At 45.6% G+C, this 24,691-nt stretch overlaps 2 pseudogenes; both read left to right on the top strand.

The window, feature by feature from the left end:
- Positions 1-206: 206 nt before the first annotated feature.
- LOC142576775 (U2 spliceosomal RNA) lies at positions 207-387 on the top strand (annotated as a pseudogene).
- A 15,365-nt stretch (positions 388-15,752) lies between these two features.
- Positions 15,753-15,923, top strand: LOC142576934 (U2 spliceosomal RNA; annotated as a pseudogene).
- The last annotated feature ends 8,768 nt before the right edge of the window (positions 15,924-24,691 follow it).

Here is a 24,691-nt window from a genome sequence, read left to right as displayed (position 1 = left end):
GAGATGACAGAATTCCGAAGAAATGTACAAACTCATTTACCGAGATCTTTATATACATTCGCTTAGACGCGGGACCGCCGTTCCAAAGAGTCGGAGGAAACTAGGCTCGCGTGAAGTTTCGAAGACACCGCCACCACGGGAGAGCGCAAGGAAAGGAGATACCAAGCTGTTTGAACGCCGACAAAGAGAGGGCGGTGTGAACTTAGATATGGCCGACGCGGGTCAAAGTGTAGTATCTGTTCTTATCAGCTTAATATCTGGTACGGGTTCTGTTTGGACCTAAATATTAAGCTTATTTTTGCATTTTGGCAGATTGCGTGAAGCCTGCTTCACCTCCGCCGCCGGTCCACCCGTTATTGCACAACCTCCGGGATCGGCCCACTGTTTTTGCACAAGCAGAACAAAAATGCACTGGGCGCTAGCCATAAATAGCTTCGCTGCAGAACATGTCCCTAAGGGTCTCATGAAAACGCTCCTTGAGAACACTTGCTTGTCGACGGTAAAACGGAGTGAGCTGATGGCGCGATGGACAAGATTGTACTTTCTCGGCAATGACCTTTGACAGGAATTTACGGTCTCGGTCAGTCACCATTTGGCGTGGGGTTCCATGTTGGAAAATAACGTTGTGGAGCAGAAAATTGGCGACATCTGTGGCGCAAGTTGTTTATAGCGCTCGGGTTGTGCATAGTGCATGGCGTAATTATAGCGGCAGCTACCCACTTGTTGCCATATGTGTGCACAGGAAAACAGCAAAGTAAAAGCCAACGCAAAAGAATGACTCCGACGGGATGTCGAGCGGTTAAAGGTGCCTGGAAGAGGAGCCAATGGCGTGTTGAGGCTTTGGAATTGCCCACAAGCCCCAATGTATTTTGGTACCAAGTGGGCGAGGCCAGGCCACTCGTTGACGAATCCAGTAGAAAGTTGGAGAGACGCCGAGGTGGCCGGCAACTGGTACGTCGTGGAGCTCGTACAAAGTGGTCATACGGAGGTGTTTGGGAACAACGAGGAGGAGGGCAGGACCGCTTCTTCTTTTTGTTTTCAGATTATCGTGGTGGGTGGGTGGGTGCACACACACACACACACACACACACACACACACGCACACGCACACGCACACGCACACACACACACACACGCACGCACGCACGCACACACACACACACACACACACACACACACACACACACACACACACACACACACACACACACACACACACACACACACACGCACACACGCACACACGCGCGCGCACACGCACACGCACACGCACACGCACACGCACGCACGCATGCACACACGCACGCGTGCGTGCGTGCGTGTGTGCGTGCGCGCACTATATATATATATATATATATATATATATATATATATATATATATATATATATATAGTTTATTCTGATCATCTGTTTTCTATCTACGTCGTGGGCCTACCTGCCACGTGCGGTAAAGTTTTGCCCAACGGCCGCTACCCCGAGCAAAGCGCTGACCCCAAGACGACACGTGCGGACTGTTCCTAGCTGCTGGTTTGCTGAAACATTTTGACGTCATCAGCGAAAACGCTACCAATGCTGGGACCTTGTCGGACACCGACCAAATGGCAGCAGTGGCGTGAACAGCACTGGATCATTCGCATGGACTGACGGCAGTATCTTGTTGCTGCAGAGTGGTGAAGTCAGTTTACTCCTTTGTTACTTCGTCACTACACTTGAAATTGTACCACGCCACTGCTGTCATACGATAGCATGCCAGTGTTTGTTGTAACTTACTGTTGGTCATCACGGCAAAAATATGCAAAGAATTGGTATGTGCCCTTGAGGACCTGAAGAGAGAAACTAGGATCGACCTCAAGAATTTCAATGATTCTCTGAAACGAGACTTTCGAAATGAACTCAGAGAAGTAAAAGCTAATGTAAAGTTTACTGATGACAAATTTGATGATATGGTAACTAATCTGAAAGCAGTTCTAGAAGAAAATAAACGCTTACGCACTGAAAATGACAACGTAAAGTCACGCTGTGATCAAATTTGAAGTCAAACGAAATCGAACGAGTCTCGAATCGTGGAGTGCGAACAGTATTCGCGAAACGCCAATATAGAAATAAAAGGAATACCAGTGAATTCTAAGGAAAAACTGACGGAAATCATGATGAAGCTTGGTGACTGTATTGGGGAACCTATGTCACCGTTTGATATTGACGTGTGCCACCGAGTTTCAGTACCTGGAAGCCAAACTGGAAAGAGCGTTATTGTCCAGTTTGCACTCCGAAGGAAACGAATTGCTGTGCATGAGAAAGGAAGACGAAAGCGGCTAACTGCTAGTGAACTTGGGTTTTCTGAATCTGTGCCCATTTACGTCAATGAGCACCTGTGTACTGAAGGGAAGCGCCTCCTTGCGCATGCCATTGCCAAAAGGCGTGAAACGAACTGGAAGTTGGTTTGGGTGCGTGATGGGCACATTTATGCCGGCAAATCGGAAAGCAGTGCCAGACTGAGGATCACTAGCTCGACTGATTTGAATGAATTGAGCTAAAAGCATGGATGCCCCCACGAGATGCCTCGAACTTCCTTCTATCGCATATCTAGATAGTGTTTACGGTAAAAATAGCGTTGCTGTTTTTAGTATGAACTGTCGTTCTGTGTGTAACAAGGGTGATGAAATACATAGCCTGTTAGTTCCCTTAATTTTTGGTTCCATGCAATAATGTTTACTGAAACCTGGTACCACGATGATTCAACATACTTTATGCTAGACGATTATACTCACTTTGCTAATAACAGCCGAACTCGAAGAGATGGTGGTGTATCCCTGCAAATTGTGAATTCGCTTCCTGCAATAATACTTGTGAAATTCACGTTCTGCACTCCGGACTGTGAAGTGTTAACCATACAGAATTACAAAAATATTTTTTGTGTTGTCTACCGCTCTCCACACGGAAAACTTGAAAATGTTTTTTCATCGTTAGAAGCACTTTTTGATTATGTGTCTTTAAATGAGCACGTGCTATACCTTTCTGGTGATATGAATATTGATATGCGAACCGCGTCACCAGAGGAGACAGAATTTGCTCCTTTATTTCATTCTTACGCTCTTGTGAATGTAATTACTGAACCAACGCGCGTAACTTGTTCCACTTCAACTACTTTAGATTTAATTATCACCAACAACGATTAAAGCACTATAACTTCCGGAACTTTGATAACTGACATCGGTGATCATTTTCCAGTATTTGCCTTTATTGCTAATACCAACCCTAAACATGCTTCTAAATCACCGGCGTCTTATTATCGCTGCATTGATTCAAAATCCCTCGACTCCTTTTGTAATGAAATATGTACAGCCGACTTCTCCCATATATTGTCGCTACCTGACGCAGATGTTGCACTAATGGCTGAGTTAAACCACATATATCAAAACTGCTTTCCTTTAAAATGCTGTCGCAAGCGAAAATCGAAGAAACCATGGATTACGAATGCCTTCTTAAAAACAAATAGTAAAAGAACGAAGCTATATGCGCAATTCATTAAATCCAAGGATCCCGCGAAATTGTCTCAATATAAGACATATCGCAATAACTTGAACAAAGAACTACGTCAAGCGCAGTACGAATACCTCAGCTATTCGTTCTCAGATAATTCTAGCACGAACCCTCAGCATCGATGGCATCAACTATGTAAACTACTTGGACGTCACTACAACAGTGGTCCAAACTGCATTATGCGCGATGGTGCTGTGTTGACCGGGCAGGATCTCTCGAATGCCTTTAATTATTTCTTCGTGAATATCACAAATACAGTATGCTCTCCTATTAATTCAACAAACACGTCAATTCACCAAGCACCAGGAGTCTCGATGTCGATGTTTATGTGCCTTACAACCGAAAACGACATAATTTCTGTATTCAGAAATCATAAAGTCAGTAGGGTTTTAGATATTAACGGTTTTCAAATAAAACCTCTTAAGTATGTAATTGATTTGTTAGCCTCAATCTTAACATACATATTCAACCTTTGTCTCAGTAGTGGTGTATTTCCTAAGCAGGGGGGGTGCAGATTGAAAAAGTTATCGTGATGCACAAAGGAGGTGATACCTCTGAACTGTGACATCATAGGCCAATTTCTATTCTACCGGTAATTTCTAAAGGCATAGAGAAAATTATTCACACGAGAATAACTAACCTTTTTGATAATCATTTCGTTTTGTCGAATGATCAGGTTCAGACCAAAAAAGATCCACTGAGTTTGCACTGCTCAAGCAAAAGGAACTCATCATAAATGCATTTGAAGAGAAGCTCATTGTCGTCGGAATTTATATTGACTTTTCCAAACCCTTTGATTTAATCAATCATGATTGTTAGTAAATAAACTGAACCACTATGGTATAAGAGGGGTTCCTAATTCTTTGATGCGGCCATACCTTCAACATCGTAAACAAATTGTAACACGAAATGATGCTCGGTCTGATGGCCAATACATAAAATCGGGCGTGCCGCAAGGCAGCATCTTAGGCCCTTTGTTGTTTCTTGTTTACTTAAATGATATATTTTAGACTAAGCTACCGGTGAACCTTACTGCCTAGGCTGATGACCTTACCGTGCTCATTACGTGTTGTAGAGAAAATCACTTATCCTCTACAGGTAATGAGTTTTTAGAATACATGTGTCAATGGACGCAGGAAAATTACCTAAAGGTGAACACAAGCAAAACTAAAGCCATGGTATTTCGAGCGAAAAACAAAGTTGTAAAATATATTATGCTTAGATTTGGGGCTAACTATATTAAAAACCGTGCGTAGTATCAAATGTCTGGGAGTATCCTCCTCGGAATCGCTTAATTGGGATGCCCAAATTAATACCATACGATTAAAAATGAACAAAGTGAATGGGGTGCTATGTCGTCAACGGTATGTGCTATCAACAAGAATTAAACTATTAATCTGCAAGGCTTTCGTAGTTACAATACTTAACTATTGCCACACTGTCTGGGGCACAAGTACGAAGCATAATTTATCCAAGATATTTGTTACTCAGAAACGTGCGATAAGGTTAGTTGCTAAATACCATGGTATGCCCACACAGAAAACTATTATTCCGAGTTTAACATCATTCAAGTGCCTAATCTTTATGCCTTCACATTAATTCTTATGTACAAGAATGCTATTTGAACAAACAACGCAGATATGTCGACACTATTCAACCTTCAAAGCCATGTGCCCATGTACAATGTACGCCGTTGCACCGCGTGGTCTACACCGTTTTGTCGGACTGTGTAACGATTTCAATCAAGTGACTATAAACTTCCCTGTTACCTTAACACACTTGAACGGAATAACATCTAACTGGAAGAAATATCGCAAAATAAGTTAGTGTTTTGCCGCTGCTGCACTAATGTATGATGTTTCATTCTGTTTTTTGTATGTCGCGCTGTTGTTTCTTACATCACACAATGTTGATAAATGCACTAAGGCTGTTAGCAATTTTGTACGTATATTTTCTTACTGATCCCTAATGTATTCTTGCCCTTGAACGTTCACAAATTTCACAATGTATTCCAATGTTTCCAGTATGTGTCTGCGTTTGTCATGACTAAGCTGTTTCCTCGTCCTACTGTCATGTGGGGCGTAATGGGGTTTTTCCAAGTCGCTGCATGCGGCTTTTACCCTTACGTCCGTTCTCATTCTGTAGTCATTAGAAAGAGAGAAATAAAGATTTCTATATATATATATATATATATATATATATATATATATATATATATATGCGTGTGTGTGTGGGTATGACTTGTCGAACTTATACCACGTCATTACCATAATTCCTGATTTCCCTGTGCTAAATTTAAGGCCTAGATGTAATTGCACTTCCGCATACATATTCGAAAGTACCTGTAAATGTTTTGCATTTTCTGCTAGCAGCACTATATCGAACGCACACATAAGTTCGGGAACCTTCCGTTGCACCTTTAGCCCATTACGCACGTAGGATAAATCAAACCCTAATTCACTGTTGTCCAGTCGTTTTTCTGTGCCACTAACATAAAGCGTGAATAACATCGCAGATAGATGACATCACTGCTTCAGTCTTTGGTGAGTTTCCACCACTTCATTGTATTTTCGGCCTTGCCATACAATTTGTACTCCGTTGTCTCTGTACATCTCGCTCAGCAGCTCGACGAAATTGTCATCTATGCCTTCGTGCATGAGAATATCCCGCAACTATCCCCTACTACGTTATCGTAGGCTCCGTTAATACCTATAAATGCTATCCATAAAGGTCTGTTCAGAGTTACTGAGATTTCTGCGGCTGAGTTAGTACAAACGTATCATCTAAGCGTCTGGCTGGTCCCCGTTCTCTACCCACTTTGACATATATAATTTGATGGCTCGCATTAACATCTTTGCAGCGGTGGCGTAGAGGTAGAGTATCCGCCTCGCTTGCATGAGGACCGTAGTTCGAATCCCGGTGCCGCGCAATTTTCCATCTGATTAAAAAAAAGAAATCCGCGTGTTGATAAAATTGCATAAACAGGCCTGGAGTGCGGTCTGAACCCGGTGACCTGAACCGGTAACACACTCTCTCGCCAGAGCAGGATTAGCCACCCTGGTGCAGTACTCGGGCACAACCTCCTATACGAATACAACAATCAAACCCCGGCCCTCAGTCCCCAGCAGCTGCGAAGCAACTGACCATGGCGGCGGTGAGATCTGTGACGCAGCAGAGGGTGCTAAGAATCCCTGGATCCGAACAGGCCGCCAATGGAATCTGAACCTGGCAACGTTTAACGCTAGAACGTTATCTAGTGAGGCGAGTCTAGCAGTGCTATTGGAGGAACTAGAGGGCAGTAAATGGGATATAATAGGGCTCAGCGAAGTTAGGAGGACACAAGAGGCATATACAGCGCTAAAGAGCGGGCACGTCCTGTGTTACCGGGGCTTAGCGGAGAGACGAGAACTAGGAGTCGGATTCCTGGTTAATGAGGATATAGCTGGTAACATACAGGAATTCTATAGCGTTAATGAGAGGGTGGCAGGACTTGTTGTGAAACTTAATAAGAGGTACAAATTGAAATTCGTTCAGGTCTACGCGCTTACATCCAGTCAAGATGACCAGGACGTCGAAAGCTTCTATGGAGACGTGGAATCGTCGATGGGTAAAGTCGAAACAAAATACATTATACTGATGGGCGACTTCAATGCCAGGGTAGGCAAGAAGCAGGCTGGAGACAAGTCAGTGGGGAAATATGGCATAGGCTCTAGGAATATCAGGGGAAAGTTATTAGTAGAGTTTGCAGAACAGAATAATATGCGGATAATGAATACCTTCTTCCGCAAGCGGGATAGCCGAAAGTGGACGTGGACGAGTCCGAATGGCGAGACTAGAAATAAATGGACATCATACACTGCGCTAACCCGGGCGTCATACAACGTGTGGACGTGCTCGGCAAGGTACGCTGCAGTGACTGTAGGATGGTAAGAACTCGAATTAGCCTAGAATTGAGGAGGGTACAGAAGAAACTGGTACATAAGAAGCCGATAAAGGAATTAGCGGTAAAAGGGAAAATAGAGGGGTTCCGGATCAAGCTACAGAACCGGTATTTGGCTTTAACTCAAGAAGAGGACCTCAGTGTTGAAGGAATGAGCGACAATCTTATGGACAACATTAAGGAGTGTGCAATAGAAGTCGTTACACTCCATTAGACAAGATACCAGTAAGCTATCTCAGGAGACTGAAGATCTGATCAAGAAACGCCAATGTTTGAAAGCCTCTAACTATAGAACTAGAATAGAACTGGCAGTACTTTCCCAGTTAATCAACAAGCGTAAGACAGCTGACATAAGGAATTATAATATGGATAGAATTGAACAAGCTCTCAGGAACGGAGGAAGCCTAAAAGCAGTGAAGAAGAAACTAGGAATAGGCAAGAATCAGATGTATGCGTTAGGAGACAAAGCCGGCAATATCATTAGCAATATGGATGAAATAGTTCAAGTGGCTGAGGAGTTCTATAGAGATTTATACAGTACCAGTGGCACCCACGACGATAATGTGAGAGAGAATAATCTAGCGGAATTTGAAATCCCACAAGTAACGCCGGAAGAAGTAAAGAAAGCCTTAGGAGCTATGCAAAGAGGGAAGGCAGCTGGGGAGGATCAGGTATAGGAGATTTGTTGAAGGATGGTTGGCAGATTGTTCTAGAGAAACTGGCCACCCTGTATACGCAATGCCTTATGACCTCGAGCGTACCGGAATCTTGGAAGAACGCTAACATAGTCCTAATCCATAAGAAAGGGGACGCCAAAGACTCGTAAAATTATAGACCGTTCAGCTTACTGTCCGTTGCCTACAAAGTATTTACTAAGGTAATAGCAAATAGAATCAAGAACACCTTAGACTTCTGTCAACCAAAGGACCAGGCAGGATTCCGTAAAGGCTACCCAACAATAGACCCTATTCACACTATCAATCAGGTGATAGAGAATTGTGCGGAATATAACCAACCCTTATATATAACTTTCATTGATTACGAGAAAGCGTTTGATTCTGTCGAAACCTTAGCAGTCATGGAGTCATTACGGAATCAGGGTGCAGACAAGCCGTATGTAAAAATATTGAAATATATCTATAGCGGCTCCCCAGCCACGCTAGTCCTCCAAAAAGAAAGCAACAAAATAAAAATAAAGATAGACGTCAGACATGGAGATTTAAAACACTCCGCGTATTGGTACCCCTTTTGACTATCTGATTCGCGATCCCTGTCCCCCGGCTATTCATTCTTTAGAGATGAGAGTTGAAAAGGGATGATTTCACCGAGAGTTGTGGCTTGCGAAGGCTGGATGCGCATCTCTATGCTCTCTTCAAGTTTATTTACTTCATCCGTGCTCGTATCTCACCTTCATGATTTCGCCAAAAACGTGGATTCCCTTATGTGACTAACAAACTTGGTGTCAGTGTTATCCAAGTCAACGTCATGCAAACGGTTCCTTTCGCTATGGAGTCACGATGCTGTGACTTCTTGCGGAAAATGCGCTTCGGTGTGACTCGCATTGTAGGCATGAGTGAGAAAAAGACTATAAGACTCTCCGCGAGAATGCAGAATTCGGCAGTAAATCCTTCGTATTGCGGTTTTTCTACTTGTTTATTGAACATAGTAGTGATGCTGTGTCTTCGTTTTCCTCTTTCATCTTTGCGGAAAAATTCGCAACTCCTCTTCGTCGTTTACCGACCACTTGTGTACTCATAAAGCACTTCAGGTACTGCAATGACTTCAGCTCCTGACAGGCGTGTATGAGCCCTCAGCCGCCCAGCAAGAAACACACCGAGGGAGAACGCGTTTAAACGGGTAAATATACATTTTCTTCAAAAGAGAACGCCGGAACCTGGCGGCGTTTGCTTGTCATCACGTGACTTGCTGGCTGCGTGGAGCTCTGCATGCGCGTTCGTAGCGCGAGGTGCGCGTTTCACTCGCGATAGATTCGTTCCACGTCTGCCATCGGAACCTGGCTGCGAGAACCAGCGCTCCCGAATCTTCGCCCGTTCTTCAGAGCCTGGCCAACTTCAAGGCATGTCAACCGTGGCTGCTCGAGAGCGCTCCAGGATAAAGAAGGTTATTACCAAGCTCTCGTTCGGCTCGGCAAGCGGGCGTCCCAGCAGCTTGCCGTCCAACATGAAGGCAAACCTTCCGGAACTCTTGGCCCTTCTTAAGATGCAGCTGAAACCTGATATTCCTGGAAACGGGACAGAAGCAGCTGTTCCCAAGCGCTGTTCGAACGGATACATGCGGCCTGCTCCAGAAACAACGCCGAGCTACAATTGTGGAACGCTCGATCATCGCATGTCACCCTGTTTTGGGACAGGAAGGAATGCGAGGCAAGTGTGACCATAGTGGATATTGTGAGGCAACTGCAAGAACTGCTGCAAAGGAAGGGCCCGTCCCAGGAGGACGACCTGATGGAAGCGCTGAGCCTTTCGCGTGCTCCAGTCGTCGAAGTATGCGGCACCCTGACTGCGTTTCTGGACTGGCGCCCAGGATTTGAAGTGGTGGACGAGCTCGTGTACTCGTTTGTTTTTACGAGCACCCGGCGATTACGAATTTCATGTTTACATTTGTGCTCTCGCCATTTAAATGCTGTGCCTTCATTTTCACAATCTGCAAGTTTATGTATGCAATAAATTATTCTGCCCGATCATGTAGTATGTAACCGCTTTCTTGAAAGTAACAACACAAAAATGCATGGTTTCACCTTAGGGCACATATTGCAATTGAGAAACTGATGCCGAGCAACTGTGGAGTCATGTTCTTGTTGCAGAAATATTTAGGTTAGCACCAATTTAGACAAACTCGTCCATAAAAGTGCTACGAAATGAATTGACGTTGTTGCTAAGTGAATGAAAATTTTATTCGTCACAGTGTACTAGAGAGAGAAAAAGGTAAAAAAAATAGCTTGACATCTGAAGCCGAGAATACAAGTGCAAATATACCTCGAGAGGGGCGACATAGAGCCACAATTTGTGTGAGCATGCAAAGACGAAATAACATTTAAAAAGGCATAATATGTAAATGAAATATTGGGCAGTGAATATCTACCACATCGCCCGCAATAAAAATGTAAACCAATCGGGAATTATAATGCTCTTTGCAAGTTTATTCTTACGCGAATGAAATAGTAATATTGCTGCAGATTATATACTTACAGATTACATTTACAAAAACAATTGCACTGCTGAAAAGTTGCAGTTGTTTTTCTTAGTGAAATGGAGCTGTGATGGATCGGCCTTCAATGGGGCAGTGAAAATATTTTAATTTTTACTATTTTTTACAGGTAAGTAGCTGGCAGCATGAGCCAGGTGCGAAGTAGTTCTTCGTCGGGGGACCGAGTTCATCTTTAAGAGGCGAACGCACGTAGTATTATCCCCGGGGTGAGGTATATCGAAGCGCCGTCCCGCCACGTCTAAAGATATGTGCCAATGCCAGAGTGATAAGGTTCGAGGTGTGCGACATGCATATTGCACAGCATTATTAAACTGTGGTACAGGTGAGGTAATGGGAGCGGGGTAGACCACCTCATATGTAACGGGATTCATGGCACGAAGTACGCTGTATCGGCCCGCGTACGAGAGAGGAGCTTTTCCTAGCGTCCAACGTTACGAAATGAGGAACAAAATAATATACTAGGGAACGCAGGCGCAGAGCTCGCGTGGTTGCGACGTTGTTCATAGAAACGGCGTTGATTTTCTTGAGAGATCAAGAAGCCAGTGCGGAAAATCTTCACGAGTTTGTGCAACCTGAGTTACAGCTTCTTGTGCACATTGACTGGCCGGCTCGAAGGAAGGTGTCCAGTGGCAATGTGGGTTACGCCTAATTACGCTCTTCCGGAGTTTGCTTTATTTCCTAATTGAACCACTTGCGTGGTTACCTCTTTCCAATCCAACAATTCTCTTAATTATTTTCTTCCGATGTCTGTGTTATTTTCTGCGGCATATCATCTTCCAGTTGCGTATATTCCCAGACTGTTGTAGGAAGCACCTGCATCTATTTCTCAGATGTTATTTGCTTTTCCTTCGTGTTTAGGAATTCTGATGCTATTGGTTCGTGTTTTACTTTAGCATCTCTCCCAAATTTAAGGTTAAACGTTTATGACCGCTATCCAGGCTATGTTTCCCGTGGTCATCTATCATCATTTAGTCTGGTCAATCATAAAGCGTTCCCGAAATAAGGCGTAGCCGATTAACTTGCCGCAAGTCTATAAATTATCCATACATGTCTCTCTTACTCGTTGCTACTTCCTACCTCGCCTGATCAGCATGCCTGCACCTCTGCCTTTCCTTGACTCAGTTATTCGTTACCGCCCTCTTATATAATATTGCCAATAACAAAGAGCTGCTCCAAATCTCGTAGATGCTTTTCAGTCAAGACGCACGCGGTAAGAGCTTCGTCATTCAGCTCGGTTTGAATTTCCAGCCATTTTTCCTGCTTCTGACCACTCTGCATGTTTATGTCACCGATTTTACAGCCGGTATAGTTATTGTTTGTGCGTACTTTCTTAACTCCTTGTGGTATAATTCTGCCGCTTGCCCGGTGTGTTGCTACAGTCAATGCCTCTTCGACCTTCCTGATTGCCTGGAAACCGACTAAAGCAAGCTAATGCGCGTGCAGTGAGTCACACTCCAAATGGTGTTACTATACACTGTCGTTAATGTTTATCCAGTCACGCACACAAGCGCTTTAGCCGCCTTTTCTGTGCACTTCTCGGTTGACGTGAATGACCGTAAAATTAATTGCCCGGGATTGCGTCCAAATATCCCCAATTACTGCAAGCACTGCCCTTTCTTTTCCGTGTCCCTGCCTTTCAACCTCTGGTACTATGCGCTCTGCGACTTTCAGTTCCGTTAAAACACTCTGCGTATCGGTAACCCCTTTGACTATGTGCTCCACGATCCTTGTCTCCCGTCTATTCAGTACGGCTGTATCGGTCGCGTCGACGTTGGCGTTGCGTATAGACGTCTCGAATTCCCTGTCGCCTAAGATCGGTTCGGACCTCTGTTCGACGGGTGGGTCGAAATGCTGCAAGATAGGATGCGTGGTGAGAATAGTGCTGACGTGAGAAAAAGCGAAAGCTTGAGTCGGCACTGCCCTTTCCTTTCCGTGCCCCTGCCTTTCAACCTCTGGCGCTATTTACTCTGCGACTTTCAGTTCCTTTAGAACACACCTCGTATCGGTACGCCATTTGACTATCTGATTCGCGATCCTTGTCCCCGGGCCATTCATTCTTTAGAGATGAAAGTTGAAAAGGGATGATTTCACTGGAAGTTGGCTTGCGAAGGCTGGATGTGCGTCGTGATGCTTACTGCAAGTTTATTTGCTTCCTCCATGCCCGTATCTCACCTTCACGATTTCGCCAAAAGCGTGAATTCCCTGATACAATCTTGGTGTCAGTGTTATCCAAGTCAACGTCATGCAAACGGTTCTTTTCGCTATGCAGTCAAGACGCTGTGACTTCTTGTGGAAAATGCACTTCGGTGTGACTTGCGTTGTAGTCATGCGTGTAGAAAAGACTACAAGACAGTCGGCGGGAATGCAGAAATCGGCAATAAATCCTTTGTATTTGCGGTCTTTTTTTGTTTATTGCGCATATCAATGATGCTGTGTCTTCATTTTCCTCTTTCATCTTTGCGGAGGAATTCGCCACTCCTCTTCGTCGTTTACGACCACATGTGCAATCATTAAGCACTTCAGGTACTCCAATGACTTCAGCTCCGGGCAGCTGTCTGCAGGACCGCAGCCGCCCAGCAAGAAACACACCGAGAAACAACACGCGGAAACAGCTACTTATACCTTTGCTTCAAAAAAGACGGTGGAACCTGGCGGCGTTTGCTTGTCATCACGTGACTTGCTGGCTGCGTGGAGCTCTGCATGCGCGTTCGGAGCGCGAGATGCGCGTTTTGCTCTCGACAAATTCGTTCCACGTCTGCCATCGGAACCTGGCTGCCAGAACCAGCGCTCCCGAATCTTCGCCCGTTCCATCAGAGCCTGGCCAACTACAAGGCATGTCAACCGTCGCTGCTCGAAAGCGCCACCGGAGAAAGAAGTTTAAGCCCAAGCTCTCGTTAGGCTCGGCAAGCGGCCGTCCCAGCAGTATGCCGCCCAACATGAAGGCAAACGTTCCGGAACTCCTGGCCCTTCTCAAGACGCAGCTGAGACCTGACGTTCCTGGAAACATGACCGAAACAGCTGCTTCCCAACACTGTTCGAACGATGACATGCTGCCTACTCCAGAGACAACGCCCAGCGACAATTGTGGAATGCTCGATCATCATTGCATGGCTCCGTGTTTTGAGACAGGAAGGAATGCGAGGCAAGTGTGTCCATGGTGGATATCGTGAGGCAACTGCAAGAACTGCTGCAAGGGAAGGGCCCGTCCCAGGAAGACGACCTGATGGAAATGCTGAGCCTTTCGCTTGCTCAAGTCATCGATGTATGCAGCACCCTGACTGCGTTTCTGAACTGCCGCCGAGGATTTCCAGTGGTGGACGAGCACATGTACTCGTTTGTTTTTACGAGCACCCCGATATTACCGATCTCATGTTTAATTTTGCGCTTTCACTATTTAAATGTAATGTGTTCATTTTCACAATCTGCCAGTTGATGTATGTAATAAATTATTCTACCCGATTGTGTAGTATGTAACCGCTTTCTTGAAAGTAACACAAAAATGCATGGATTTACTTTAGGGCACATATTGCAATTGAGAAAGCGATGCCGCGCAACGGTCGAGTCATGTTTTTGTTCGAGAAATATTTAGGTTAGTACCTATTTAGACAAACACGACCATAAAAAGGCTACGAAATGCATTGACGTTGTAGCTAAGTGAATGAAATGTTTTAGTCCTCCCAGTCTACTAGAGAGAGAAAAAGCTGAATAAAAATAGCTTGACATCTGAAGCCGAGAAAACAAGTGCCAATATACATGGACATGGACGACATAAAACCACAATTTGTGTCAGCATGCAAAGACGAAATAACATTTCAAAATGACATAATATGCAAATGAAATGTTGGGGAGTGAAATATCTACAACAAAATTGCAAGCAGGAAAAATGCATACGAATCGGGTATCATAAAGCTGTATTCGTTCGAGCTTATTGTTAAGCGAATGAAATAGTACTATTGCTGCAGATTATATACTTACGTAATATATTTACAAAAGCAAGTGCAGCGCTGAAAAGTGGCAATTGTTGCCCTTAGTGAAATGAAGCAGTGGGGGATCGGCCTTGAATCGGTCAGGGAGAATATTTTTATTTTTACCATCTTTAAGAGGTAAGTATCTGGCAGCTCGAGCCAGGTGCCAAGTAGTTCTTCGTCGGGCGACTGAGCTCATCTTTTAAGAGGTGAACGCACGTAGTATTACCCCCAGTGGAAGATAAATCAAAGTGGCGTCCCGGCCCGTGTAAAGATCTGCGCCAACGCCAGAGTGATAAGGTTTGAGTTGTGAGACATTCACATTGCAGAACATTATTAAACTGTGGTACAGATGAGGTAGTGGGAGCGGCGGAGACAACCTCATATGTAACGGCAGTCATGGCACGAAGGACGCTGTATCAGCCGGCGTATGAGAGAGGAGCTTTTCCTAGAGTCCAGCGTTATGAAATGAGGAACAGAACAATGTACTAGAGGACCCAGGGGAAGAGCTCGCGTCTTTGTGTCGTTGTTCATAGAAACGCCGTTGGTTTTCTCTAGAGGTCAAGAAGCCAGTGCGGAAAATCTTCCGAGTTTGTGCAGTCTGGGTAATGGCCTCTTTTGCACACTGGCTGGCCGGCGCTGCTACGGGTGGAAGGAAGGTTTCAAGTGGCATGTGAGTTCTCGGCCGAACATCTGAAAAAGCGGGGAATGGCTAGCCGTGTTTTGACGTGAATGATTATATGAAATTGGCACATACGGTTGAGCGACATCTCAATCACTGTGGTCAGATGAGACATACTTGAACAAAAATCATGAGCCATTCCATTCTGTGAATGTGGATCATCAGCGAAGCTTTTTAGCACGTGATAGAGAGGTGACACATAATTCTGAAGAAATCTAGGAATTCATTTGATGTAATTTTGTATAAATTCGTTTGGACGACGGGACCAACGTTTTGAAGAGTCGGAGGAAACTAGCGTGTGAAGTTTCGATGGGACCGCCACCACGGAAGAGCGGAAGGAAAGCAAACGCCAAGCACTTTGAACTCGGACAAAGAGGGGGCGGTGCGAACGTAGACATGGCCCTCACGGGTCAAAGTGTAGTATCTGTTCTTATCAGCGTAACTGGTGCGGATTCTGTCTGGACCTAAAATATTAGTTTTGCAAGTTGGCAGAGTGCTTGAAGCCTGCTTCACCTCCGCCGCCGGTCCGCCCGGTATTGCACTACCTCCGGGATCGGCCCACGGTTTTTGCACAAACAGAACGAAAATGCAGTGAACGCGAGCCATGAATAGCTTAGCAGTAGAACTTGTCTGTAAGGGTCTCATTAAAACGCTCTCTGAGAACACTTGCTTGTCGATGGCAAGACGTTGTGAGCTGGTGGCGCGATGGCATGACCGTACTTTGTGTGTAATGACCCTTGACAGGAATTTACAGTTTCGGTCAGTCACCAATTGGCGCTAGGTTCCATGCTGGAAAATAACGTTGTATCGTAGAAAATTGGCAACATCTCTGGCGCGCCTTGTTGATAGCGCTCGGTTTGTGTATAGTGCGTGGCGTAATCTATAGCGACAGCTACCCACTTGTTGCCAGATGTGGACACAAGAAAAGAGCGAAGTAAGTTAAAGATAATGTAAAATAATGACTCCGATGCGACGTCGAGCGGTTAAAGGTGCCCTGGAAGAGGAGCCAATGGCTTTGGAATTGCCCACAAGCTCCAATTTATTTTGGTACCAAGTGGGCGAGGCTAGGTCACTCGTCGACGGATCCTGTCGAAAGTCGGAGAGACGCCGAGCTGGCCGGCAGTATGTACGTCGTGGAGCTCGTAGAAAGTAGTCAAACGGAGGTGTTTGGGGGGGAGGGGTGGAGGGCTGGACCACCAGGCTGAATGTTGTGGCGGTATACTGCAACATCCTTGAGAACTAGCAAACGAAACGAGGCGTCGGAAGCCGAAATTTCGAGGCAGCCAATGAGGCCGCGCAAGGAGTCGGCACAGCGTTGCTCGCTCTCGACGTGGGTCAGCAGAAAAATTGAAAAAATGCATGCGTGTGCATCGATGGTGATGGTAGGAATTACATCAACAGGGTAAAGAGATAAATCATCTGCGTCTTGATGCACGTTGCCGGATTTGTAAAGAAATGTATATAAATATTTTCGCAGACGTGTAGAGCTCAGTGGCAACAACAGCCCATAGTGTCCCTGAATGATGAAAGCCAGCCGAGTGCGTGATGGTCTTTGATTCCAGGGAAGGGCCTGCCGTGTAAATGTAGACTAAATTTCGAAAATACCCGGACAAGAACAAGACATTCATTGTTCAACCACTTAGCTGATTTCCTCTTTCCAATCCAAAAATTTTTTTGGTTTGTCTGTGTTACTTCCTGCTGCACAACGTCTTCCAGTTACTTGTATTCCCAGATTGTTGTAGGGAGCGCCTACATTTACATCTCTCTTTTTTTGCAATCTATGTGCTTTGATTTTCATTCATATTTAAGAATTCTTATGCTATAGGCTCGTGTTTTACGTTATAGGATATCTTCCAAATTTAAGGTTAAAGGTTTATGACCGATATCCAGGCTATGCTTCCCATGTTCATCTACCATCATTTGGTCTGGTGGATCGTAGAGCGTTTCTGAAATTTAGACGTAGTCGATAAATGTGCCGCTAATCTATAAATTCTCCGTACATGCCTCTCTTACCCTTTGGTACTTCCTACCTCGCCTAATCGGCTTGCCTAGGCCTCCGCATTTCCTTGACTCAGTTATTCGTTACAGCAATCCTATATAAGATTACCGATAACCTGGAGCTGCTCCAAATCTTGTAAATGTTTTTCAGCGAAGATGCACCCGCTAAGAGCTTCGTTATTCAGCTCGGTTTTAATTTCCAGCCATTTTTCCTGTTTGCGACCATTCTGGATGTTTATGTCACTGATTTTACCGTCAGTATAGTTATCCCTTGTGCGTATTTTCATAACTCCTTTTGATCTAATTCTGCCGCTTGCCCCGGTGTGTCGCTACAATCACTAACTCTTCTACCTTCCTTATTGTCTGGGGCCTGCCTAAAGAAAGCTAGTGCGCGTGGAGTTAGTCGCACTCCAACCGGTGTTATTACAGACTATCGCTATAGTTTATCACGTCATGCACAAAAGCACTTTCGGCGCCCTTTCTGTGCACTTCTCGGTTGATGTGAATGACCGTAAAATTTATTGCCCGGGATTGCGTCCAAATATCCCCGTTTACTGGAAGCACTGCCCTTTCTTTTCCATGCTCCTGCCTTTCATCCTCAGGCACCAGGCACTCTGCGACTTTCGCTTCCTTTGAAACACTCCGCGTATCGTTCACGCCTTTGACTCTTTGCTTCACGATCCTTGTCTCAAGTCCATTCAGTACGGCTGTATCGGTCGCGTCGATATTGGCATTGCGCATAGACGGCTCGAATTCCTTGTCGTCTGGCATTGGCTCGCACCTGTGTTTGACGGGTGGGTCAAAATTTGGCAAGACAGGAGGCGCGGTGAGAAAAAGCGCCAGATTGAGTCAGATCCCATCTAAAAAGCACGTCTTTCTTGGGCAGATCACTAAGCGGCCGTGTGATGGCTGCAGAATCATTTACGAAGCGTCGGAAATGCGCACACAGAACCACGAATCACCGGACGTCGTTGGCTGGCTAGGGCTAAGGAAAAGAATTCACAGCACCACTTCTTCCCGGGTGCGCTTCAATATCTGAAGCATCAACAAGTGGCAGCGAAGTGTCGACGGCCGAAGGGCTGTGATACAGAGGGAATCTTTTCAGAATGTACACTCACACACGCATCCGACCCGGATTGCCGTCTGCGTCTGATGGTAACTTGACGGTAATCCGCTGGACGGATTGCCGTCTAGCGGCTCCGCAGTGTGTTCATTTGGAAAAGGGAGTCTCGACACCACAGCCGAAAGACATGGCATTCAATCACATCAAGTGGTGCGAGTTCAAGGCTGTATACGCCTACGACTAAGGCTGTATACGAGCCTGATACATAACGCGTCTCTGCGGCGGCAATACGGTGACCCGCTACATTGCTTTGCTACTGATCGCATTTACGTCGGCATTCATCGTGAGATGGACTTTACGGGAATTTTTTAGAGATGAAACTTGAAAAGGAATGATTTCACCGAGAGTTGGATGGCGAAGGCTGGATGCGTGTTGCAGTGCTCCTTGTGAGTTTATTAGTTTGCTCCACGCCCACATCTCACGTTCATGATTTCGACAAAAACAGGAATTCCCTGATGGCAATACTAGCTTCGTGTCAGTGTTACGGAAGTCAACGTCATGCAAACGGTTCCTTTCGCTACGGTGTCACGACGCTGTGACTTCTTGCAGAAAATGCACTTCGGTGTAACTCGCGTTATGGTCATGCGTGAAGAAAAGACTGTATGACAGTGGGCGGGAATACAGAATTCGGCAGTAAATCCTTTGTATTTGGTGTCTTTCTATTTCTTTATGGCGCATAGCAATGATGCTGTGTCTTCGTTTTCCTCTTTTATCATTGCGGAAAAATTCGCAACTCCTCTTCGTCGTTTACGACCACATGTGTAATCATTAAGCACTTCAGGTACTCCAATGACTTCAGCTCCGGGCAGGTGTCTGCGGGACGGCAGCCGCCCAGCAAGAAACACACCGAGAAACAACACGCGGAAACGGCTACTTATACCTTTGCTTCAAAAAAGACGCCGGAACCTGGCGGCGTTTGCTTGTCATCACGTGACTTGCTGGCGGCGTGGAGCTCCGCATGCGCGTTCGGAGCGCGAGATGCGCGTTTCGCTCGCGATAGATTCGTTCCACGTCTGCGATCGGAACCTGGCTGCCAGAACCAGCGCTCCGGAAGCTTCGCACGTTCCATCAGAGCCTGGCCAGCTTCAAGGCATGTCAACCGTCGCTGCTCGAGAGCACTCCAGGATAAAGAAGGTTAATACGAAGCTCTATTCCGGCTCGGCAGGCGGCCGTCCCACCAGCTTGCCCTCCGATATGAAGGCAAACCTTCCGGAACTCTTGGCACTTCTCAAGACGCAGCTGAAACCTGACGTTCCTGGAAACGGGACAGAAGCAGCTGCTCCCCAGCACTGTTCGAACGGATGCATGCTGCCTGCTCCAGAAACAACGCCAAGCTACAATTGTGGAACGCTCGATCATCGCATGTCACCGCGTTTTGGGACAGGAAGGACTGCGAGGCAAGTGTGTCCATGGTGGATATCGTGAGGCAACTGCAAGAACTGCTGCAAAGGAAGGGCCCGTCCCAGGAGGACGACCTGATGGAAGTGCTGAGCCTTTCGCATGCTCTAGTCGTCGAAGTATGCGGCACCCTGACTGCGTTTCTTGACTGGCGCCGAGGATTTCATGTGGTGGACGAGCACCTGTATTCGTTTGTTTTTACGCGGATCCCGATGATACCAATGTCATGTTTAATTTTGCGCTCTCGCCATTTAAATGTAGTGTCTTCATTTTTACAATCTGCCAGTTTACTTATGTAATAAATTATTTTGCCCGATCGTGTAGTCTATAATCGCTTATTTGAAAGTAACAACACAAAAATACATGTATTCATTTCAGGGCACATATTGCAATTGATGAAGTGATGCCGTGCAACTGTGGAGTCATGTGTCTGTTGCAGAAATGTATAGGTTAACACCTATTTAGACAAACTCGACCATAATAGGGCTACGACATGCCTTGACGTTGTAGCTACGTGAATGAAATGTTTTATTCCTCCCAGTCTACTAGAGAGAGAAAAGGCTAAAAAAATAGCTTGACATCTGAAGCTGAGAAAAGAGCAAATATGCATCGACAGTGGTGGTATAAAGCCACAATTTGTGCCAGCAAGCAAGGACAATATAACATTTGAAAAGGACATAACATGTAATTGAAATATTGGAGAGTGAAATATCTACAACAAATCGCACGCAAGAAATATGTTAACGAATCGGGTATTATAAAGCTGTATTGCTTCGAGTTTATAGCTTCGCGAATAGAATAGTAATATTGCTGCAGATTATATACTTACAGAATATATTTGCAAGCGCAATTGCAGTGCTGAAAAGTTGCGGTTGTTGTTCTTGGTGTAATGGAGCTGTGGGGGATCGGCCTTGAAATGGGGCGTGAAAATATTTTAATTTTTACCATTTTTTACAGGTAAGTAGCTGGCAGCATGAGCCAAGTGCCAAGTAGTTCTTCGTCGGGGAACTGAGCTCATCTTTAAGATGCGTACGCACGTAGTATTATCCCCGGTGTAAGGTATATCGATGCACATGCACCGTCCAGACACTTCTAAAGATATGTGCCAACGCCGGCGTGATAACGTTTGAGGTGTGTGGCAGGCATATTGCGCAACATTATTAAACTATGGTACAGGTGAGGTAGTGGGAATGGCGGAGACCACCTCATATGTAACGGGATTCACGGCACAAAGGACGCTGTATCGGCACGCGTACGAGGCAGGAGCTTTTCCTAGCGTGCAACCTTACGAAATGAGAAACATAAAAATATACAAGGTAACGCAGGCGAAGAGCTCGCATTTTAACGTCGTTGTGCATAGAAACGGCGTTGGTTTTCTGGAGAGGTCAAGAAGCCAGTGCGGAAAATCTTTCCGAGTTTTGTCCGCCTGACTTACAGCTTCTTGTGCACATTGGCTGGCCGGCGCTGGATGGCTGGAAGGAAGGTGTCTAGTGGCAATGTGGGTTACGTCTCATTACGCTCTTCTGGAGTTTTCTTTATTTCCTAATTAAACCACTTGCATGGTTACCTCTTTCCAATTCAACAATTCTCTTACTTATTTTCTTGCGGTGTCTGTGTTATTTTCTGCGGCATAACGTCTTCCACTTACGTATATTCCCAGCCTGTTGTAGGAAGCACCTGCCTTTACTTCTCAGATTTTTTTATGTGTGTTATTTGATTTTCTTTCATGTTTAAAAATTTTGATGCTATGGGTTCGTGCTTTACGTTAGTATCCCTCCTAAATTTAAGGTTAAACGTTTGTGACCGCTTTCCAGGTTATGTTTCCTGTGCTCATCTATCATCATTTAATCTGGTCAATCGTAGAGTGTTTCCGAAATTAAGGCGCAACCGATAAGCTTGCCACAAATCAATCAATTCTCCCTACATGTCTCTCTTACCCTTTGCTACTTCCTACTTCGCCTAATCAGGATGCCTGCGCTGCTGCCTTTCCTTGACTCAGTTATTCGTTACCACCCTCCTATAAAGGATTGCCAATAACCGGGAGCTGCTGCATATCTTGTAGATGCTATTCAGTCAAGACGCACACGATAAAAGCTTCGTCATTCAGCTGGGTTTGAATTTCCAGCCATTTTTCCTGCTTCTAACCAATCTGCATGTTTATGTCACCGATTTTACAGTCTGTATAATTATCGTTTGTGCGTACTTTCTTAACTCGTTGTGTTCTAATTCTGCTGATAGCCCGGTGTGTCGCTACAGTCAATGCCTCTTCGACCTTCCTGATTGCCTGGAACGCGCCTAAAGAAAGCTAATGCGCGTGCAGTGATTCGCACTCCAAACGGTGTTACTAAACACTATCGCTAAAGTTTATCCCGCCACGCACAAAAGCGCTTTAGCCGCCTTTTCTGTGCACTTCTCGGTTGACGTGAATGACCGTAAAATTCATTGCCCGGGATTGCGTCCAAATATCCCCGTTTACTGGAAGCACTGCCCTTTCTTTTCCGTGCCCCTGCCTTTCAACCTCTGGCGCCATTCACTCCGAGACTTTCAATTCCTTTAAAACACCCCGCGTATCGGTACCCCTTTTGACTATCTGATTCGCGATCCTTGACCCCCGTCTATTCAGTATGGCTGTATCGGTCGCGCGACGTTGGCTTTGCGCATAGACGGCCCGAATTCCCTGTCGCCTGGCATCCGTTCGGACCTCTGTTCGATGCGTGGGTCGAAATGCTGCAAGATAGGAGGAGTGGTAAGAATAGTGGTGAGCTGGGAAACAGCGCCAGCTTCAGTCAGATCCCATGTTAAAGGCACGTCTTTCTTGGGCAGATCGGTAAGCGGCCGTGTTATCGCTGCAGAATCTTTTACGAAGCGTCGGAAGTAGGCACACAGTTCCAGGAAACACCGGACTTCGTTGGCTGGCTTGGGCTAAGGAAAAGAAGTCACAGCACCACTTTTTTCTCGGGTCCGCTTCAGTAACTGAATATCCACAAGCGGCAGCGAACCATACACTGTCGACGGCTGAAGTGCTGTGATATTTAGACAATGTTTTCAGAATATACATGCACACACGCACCACACGGGGATGACAACACACTGGACCGCCGAGCGGCATGCGTGAAGAAAAGTCAATAAGACAGTCGGCACGAATAAAGAATTCGGCAGTAAATCCTTTGTATTCGCGGTCTTTCTATTTGTTTATTGCGCATACCAATGATGCTGTGTCTTCGTTTTCCTCTTTCATCTTTGCGGAGAAATTCGCAACTCCTCTTCGTCGTTTACGACCACATGTGTAATCATTAAGCACTTCAGTTACTCCAATGACTTCAGCTCTGGCCAAGTGTCTGCGGGACCGCAGCCACCCAGCAAGAAACACACCGACAAACAACACGCGGAAACATGTAATTATACCTTTGCTTCTAAAAAGACGCCGGAACCTGGCGGCGTTTGCTTGTCATCACGTGACTTGCTGGCTGCGTGGAGCTCTGCATGCGCGTTCGAAGCGCGAGCTGCGCGTTTTGCTCGCGATAGATTCGTTCCACGTCTGCCATCGGAACCTGGCTGCCAAAACCAGTGCTCCCGAAGCTTCGCCCGTTCTATCAGAGCCTGGCCAACTTCAAGGCATGTCAACCGTCACTGCTCGAAAGCGTTACCGGAGAAAGAAGTTTAAGCCCAAGCTCTCGTTCGGCTCGGCAAGCGGCCGTCCCAGCAGCATGCCGTCCAACATGAAGGCAAACCTTCCGGAACTCTTCGCCCTTCTCAAGATGCAGCTGAGACTTGACGTTCCTGGAAACGTGACAGGAGCAGCTGCTTCCCAGCACTGTTCGAAAGATGACATGCTGGCTACTCCAGAGACAACGCAAATCGACAAGTGCTAATCTGAGTCGTCATCGCACCGCACCGGGCCTCAGAACAGGACAGAATGCGAGGCAAGTGGGTCCATAATCGATATCGTGAGCCAGCTGCAAGAACTGCTGCACGAAAAGGGCCCGTCTCAGGAAAACGACCTGATTGAAGCGCTGAGCCCACCGAGGGCTCTAGTCCTCGTAGTATGCGGAACCCTGACTGTGTTTCTGTGCTGGCACCGATGATTTCGTGTGGTGGACGACCACCTGTACTAGTTTGTGTTTACGGGCACCCCAATATTACCAATTTGTTGTTTAATTTTGCACTCTCGGCATTTAAATGTTGTGTCTTCCTTTTCACAACGTGACAGTTCATTTATATAATAAATTACTGTTTGATCGTGTAGTATGTAAATGCTTTCTTGAAAGTAACAACACGAAAACGCATGGATTCACTTCAGCGCACATATTGTAATTGAGAAAGTGGTACCGAGGAACTGTGCAGTCATGTTTTTGTTGCATAAATATTTAGGTTAGCACCTATTTAGACAAACTCGACCATAAAGGGGCTACGAAATGCGTTGCCGTTGAAGCTACGTGAATGAAATGTTTTATTCGTCCCAGGCTACTGGAGAGAGAAAAGCTAAAAAAAAAGAAAGAAAAGAAATAGCTTGACATCTGAAGCCGAGAAAACAAGTGCAAATATACATAGACAGAGGCGGCATGAAGTCACAGTTTGTGTCAGCATTCAAAGTCGATATAACATTTCAAAAGGACATTGGATGTAAATGAAATATTCGGGAGGGAAATATCTACTATGAAATCGCACGCAAAAAAAAATGTAAACGAATCGGGTATTATAAAGCTCTATTCCTTCGAGTTTATCGTCACGTGAATGGAATAGTAATATTGCTGCAGGTTATATAGTTACAGAATATGTTTACAAAAGCAATTTCAGCGCTGAATAGTGGTAGTTG

Source organism: Dermacentor variabilis, chromosome 3 (assembly GCF_050947875.1).
Source record: "Dermacentor variabilis isolate Ectoservices chromosome 3, ASM5094787v1, whole genome shotgun sequence".
Lineage (NCBI taxonomy): Eukaryota > Metazoa > Arthropoda > Arachnida > Ixodida > Ixodidae > Dermacentor > Dermacentor variabilis.
Note: the sequence above shows the minus strand (reverse complement) of the source record. Positions and strands in the feature narration are given on the sequence as shown.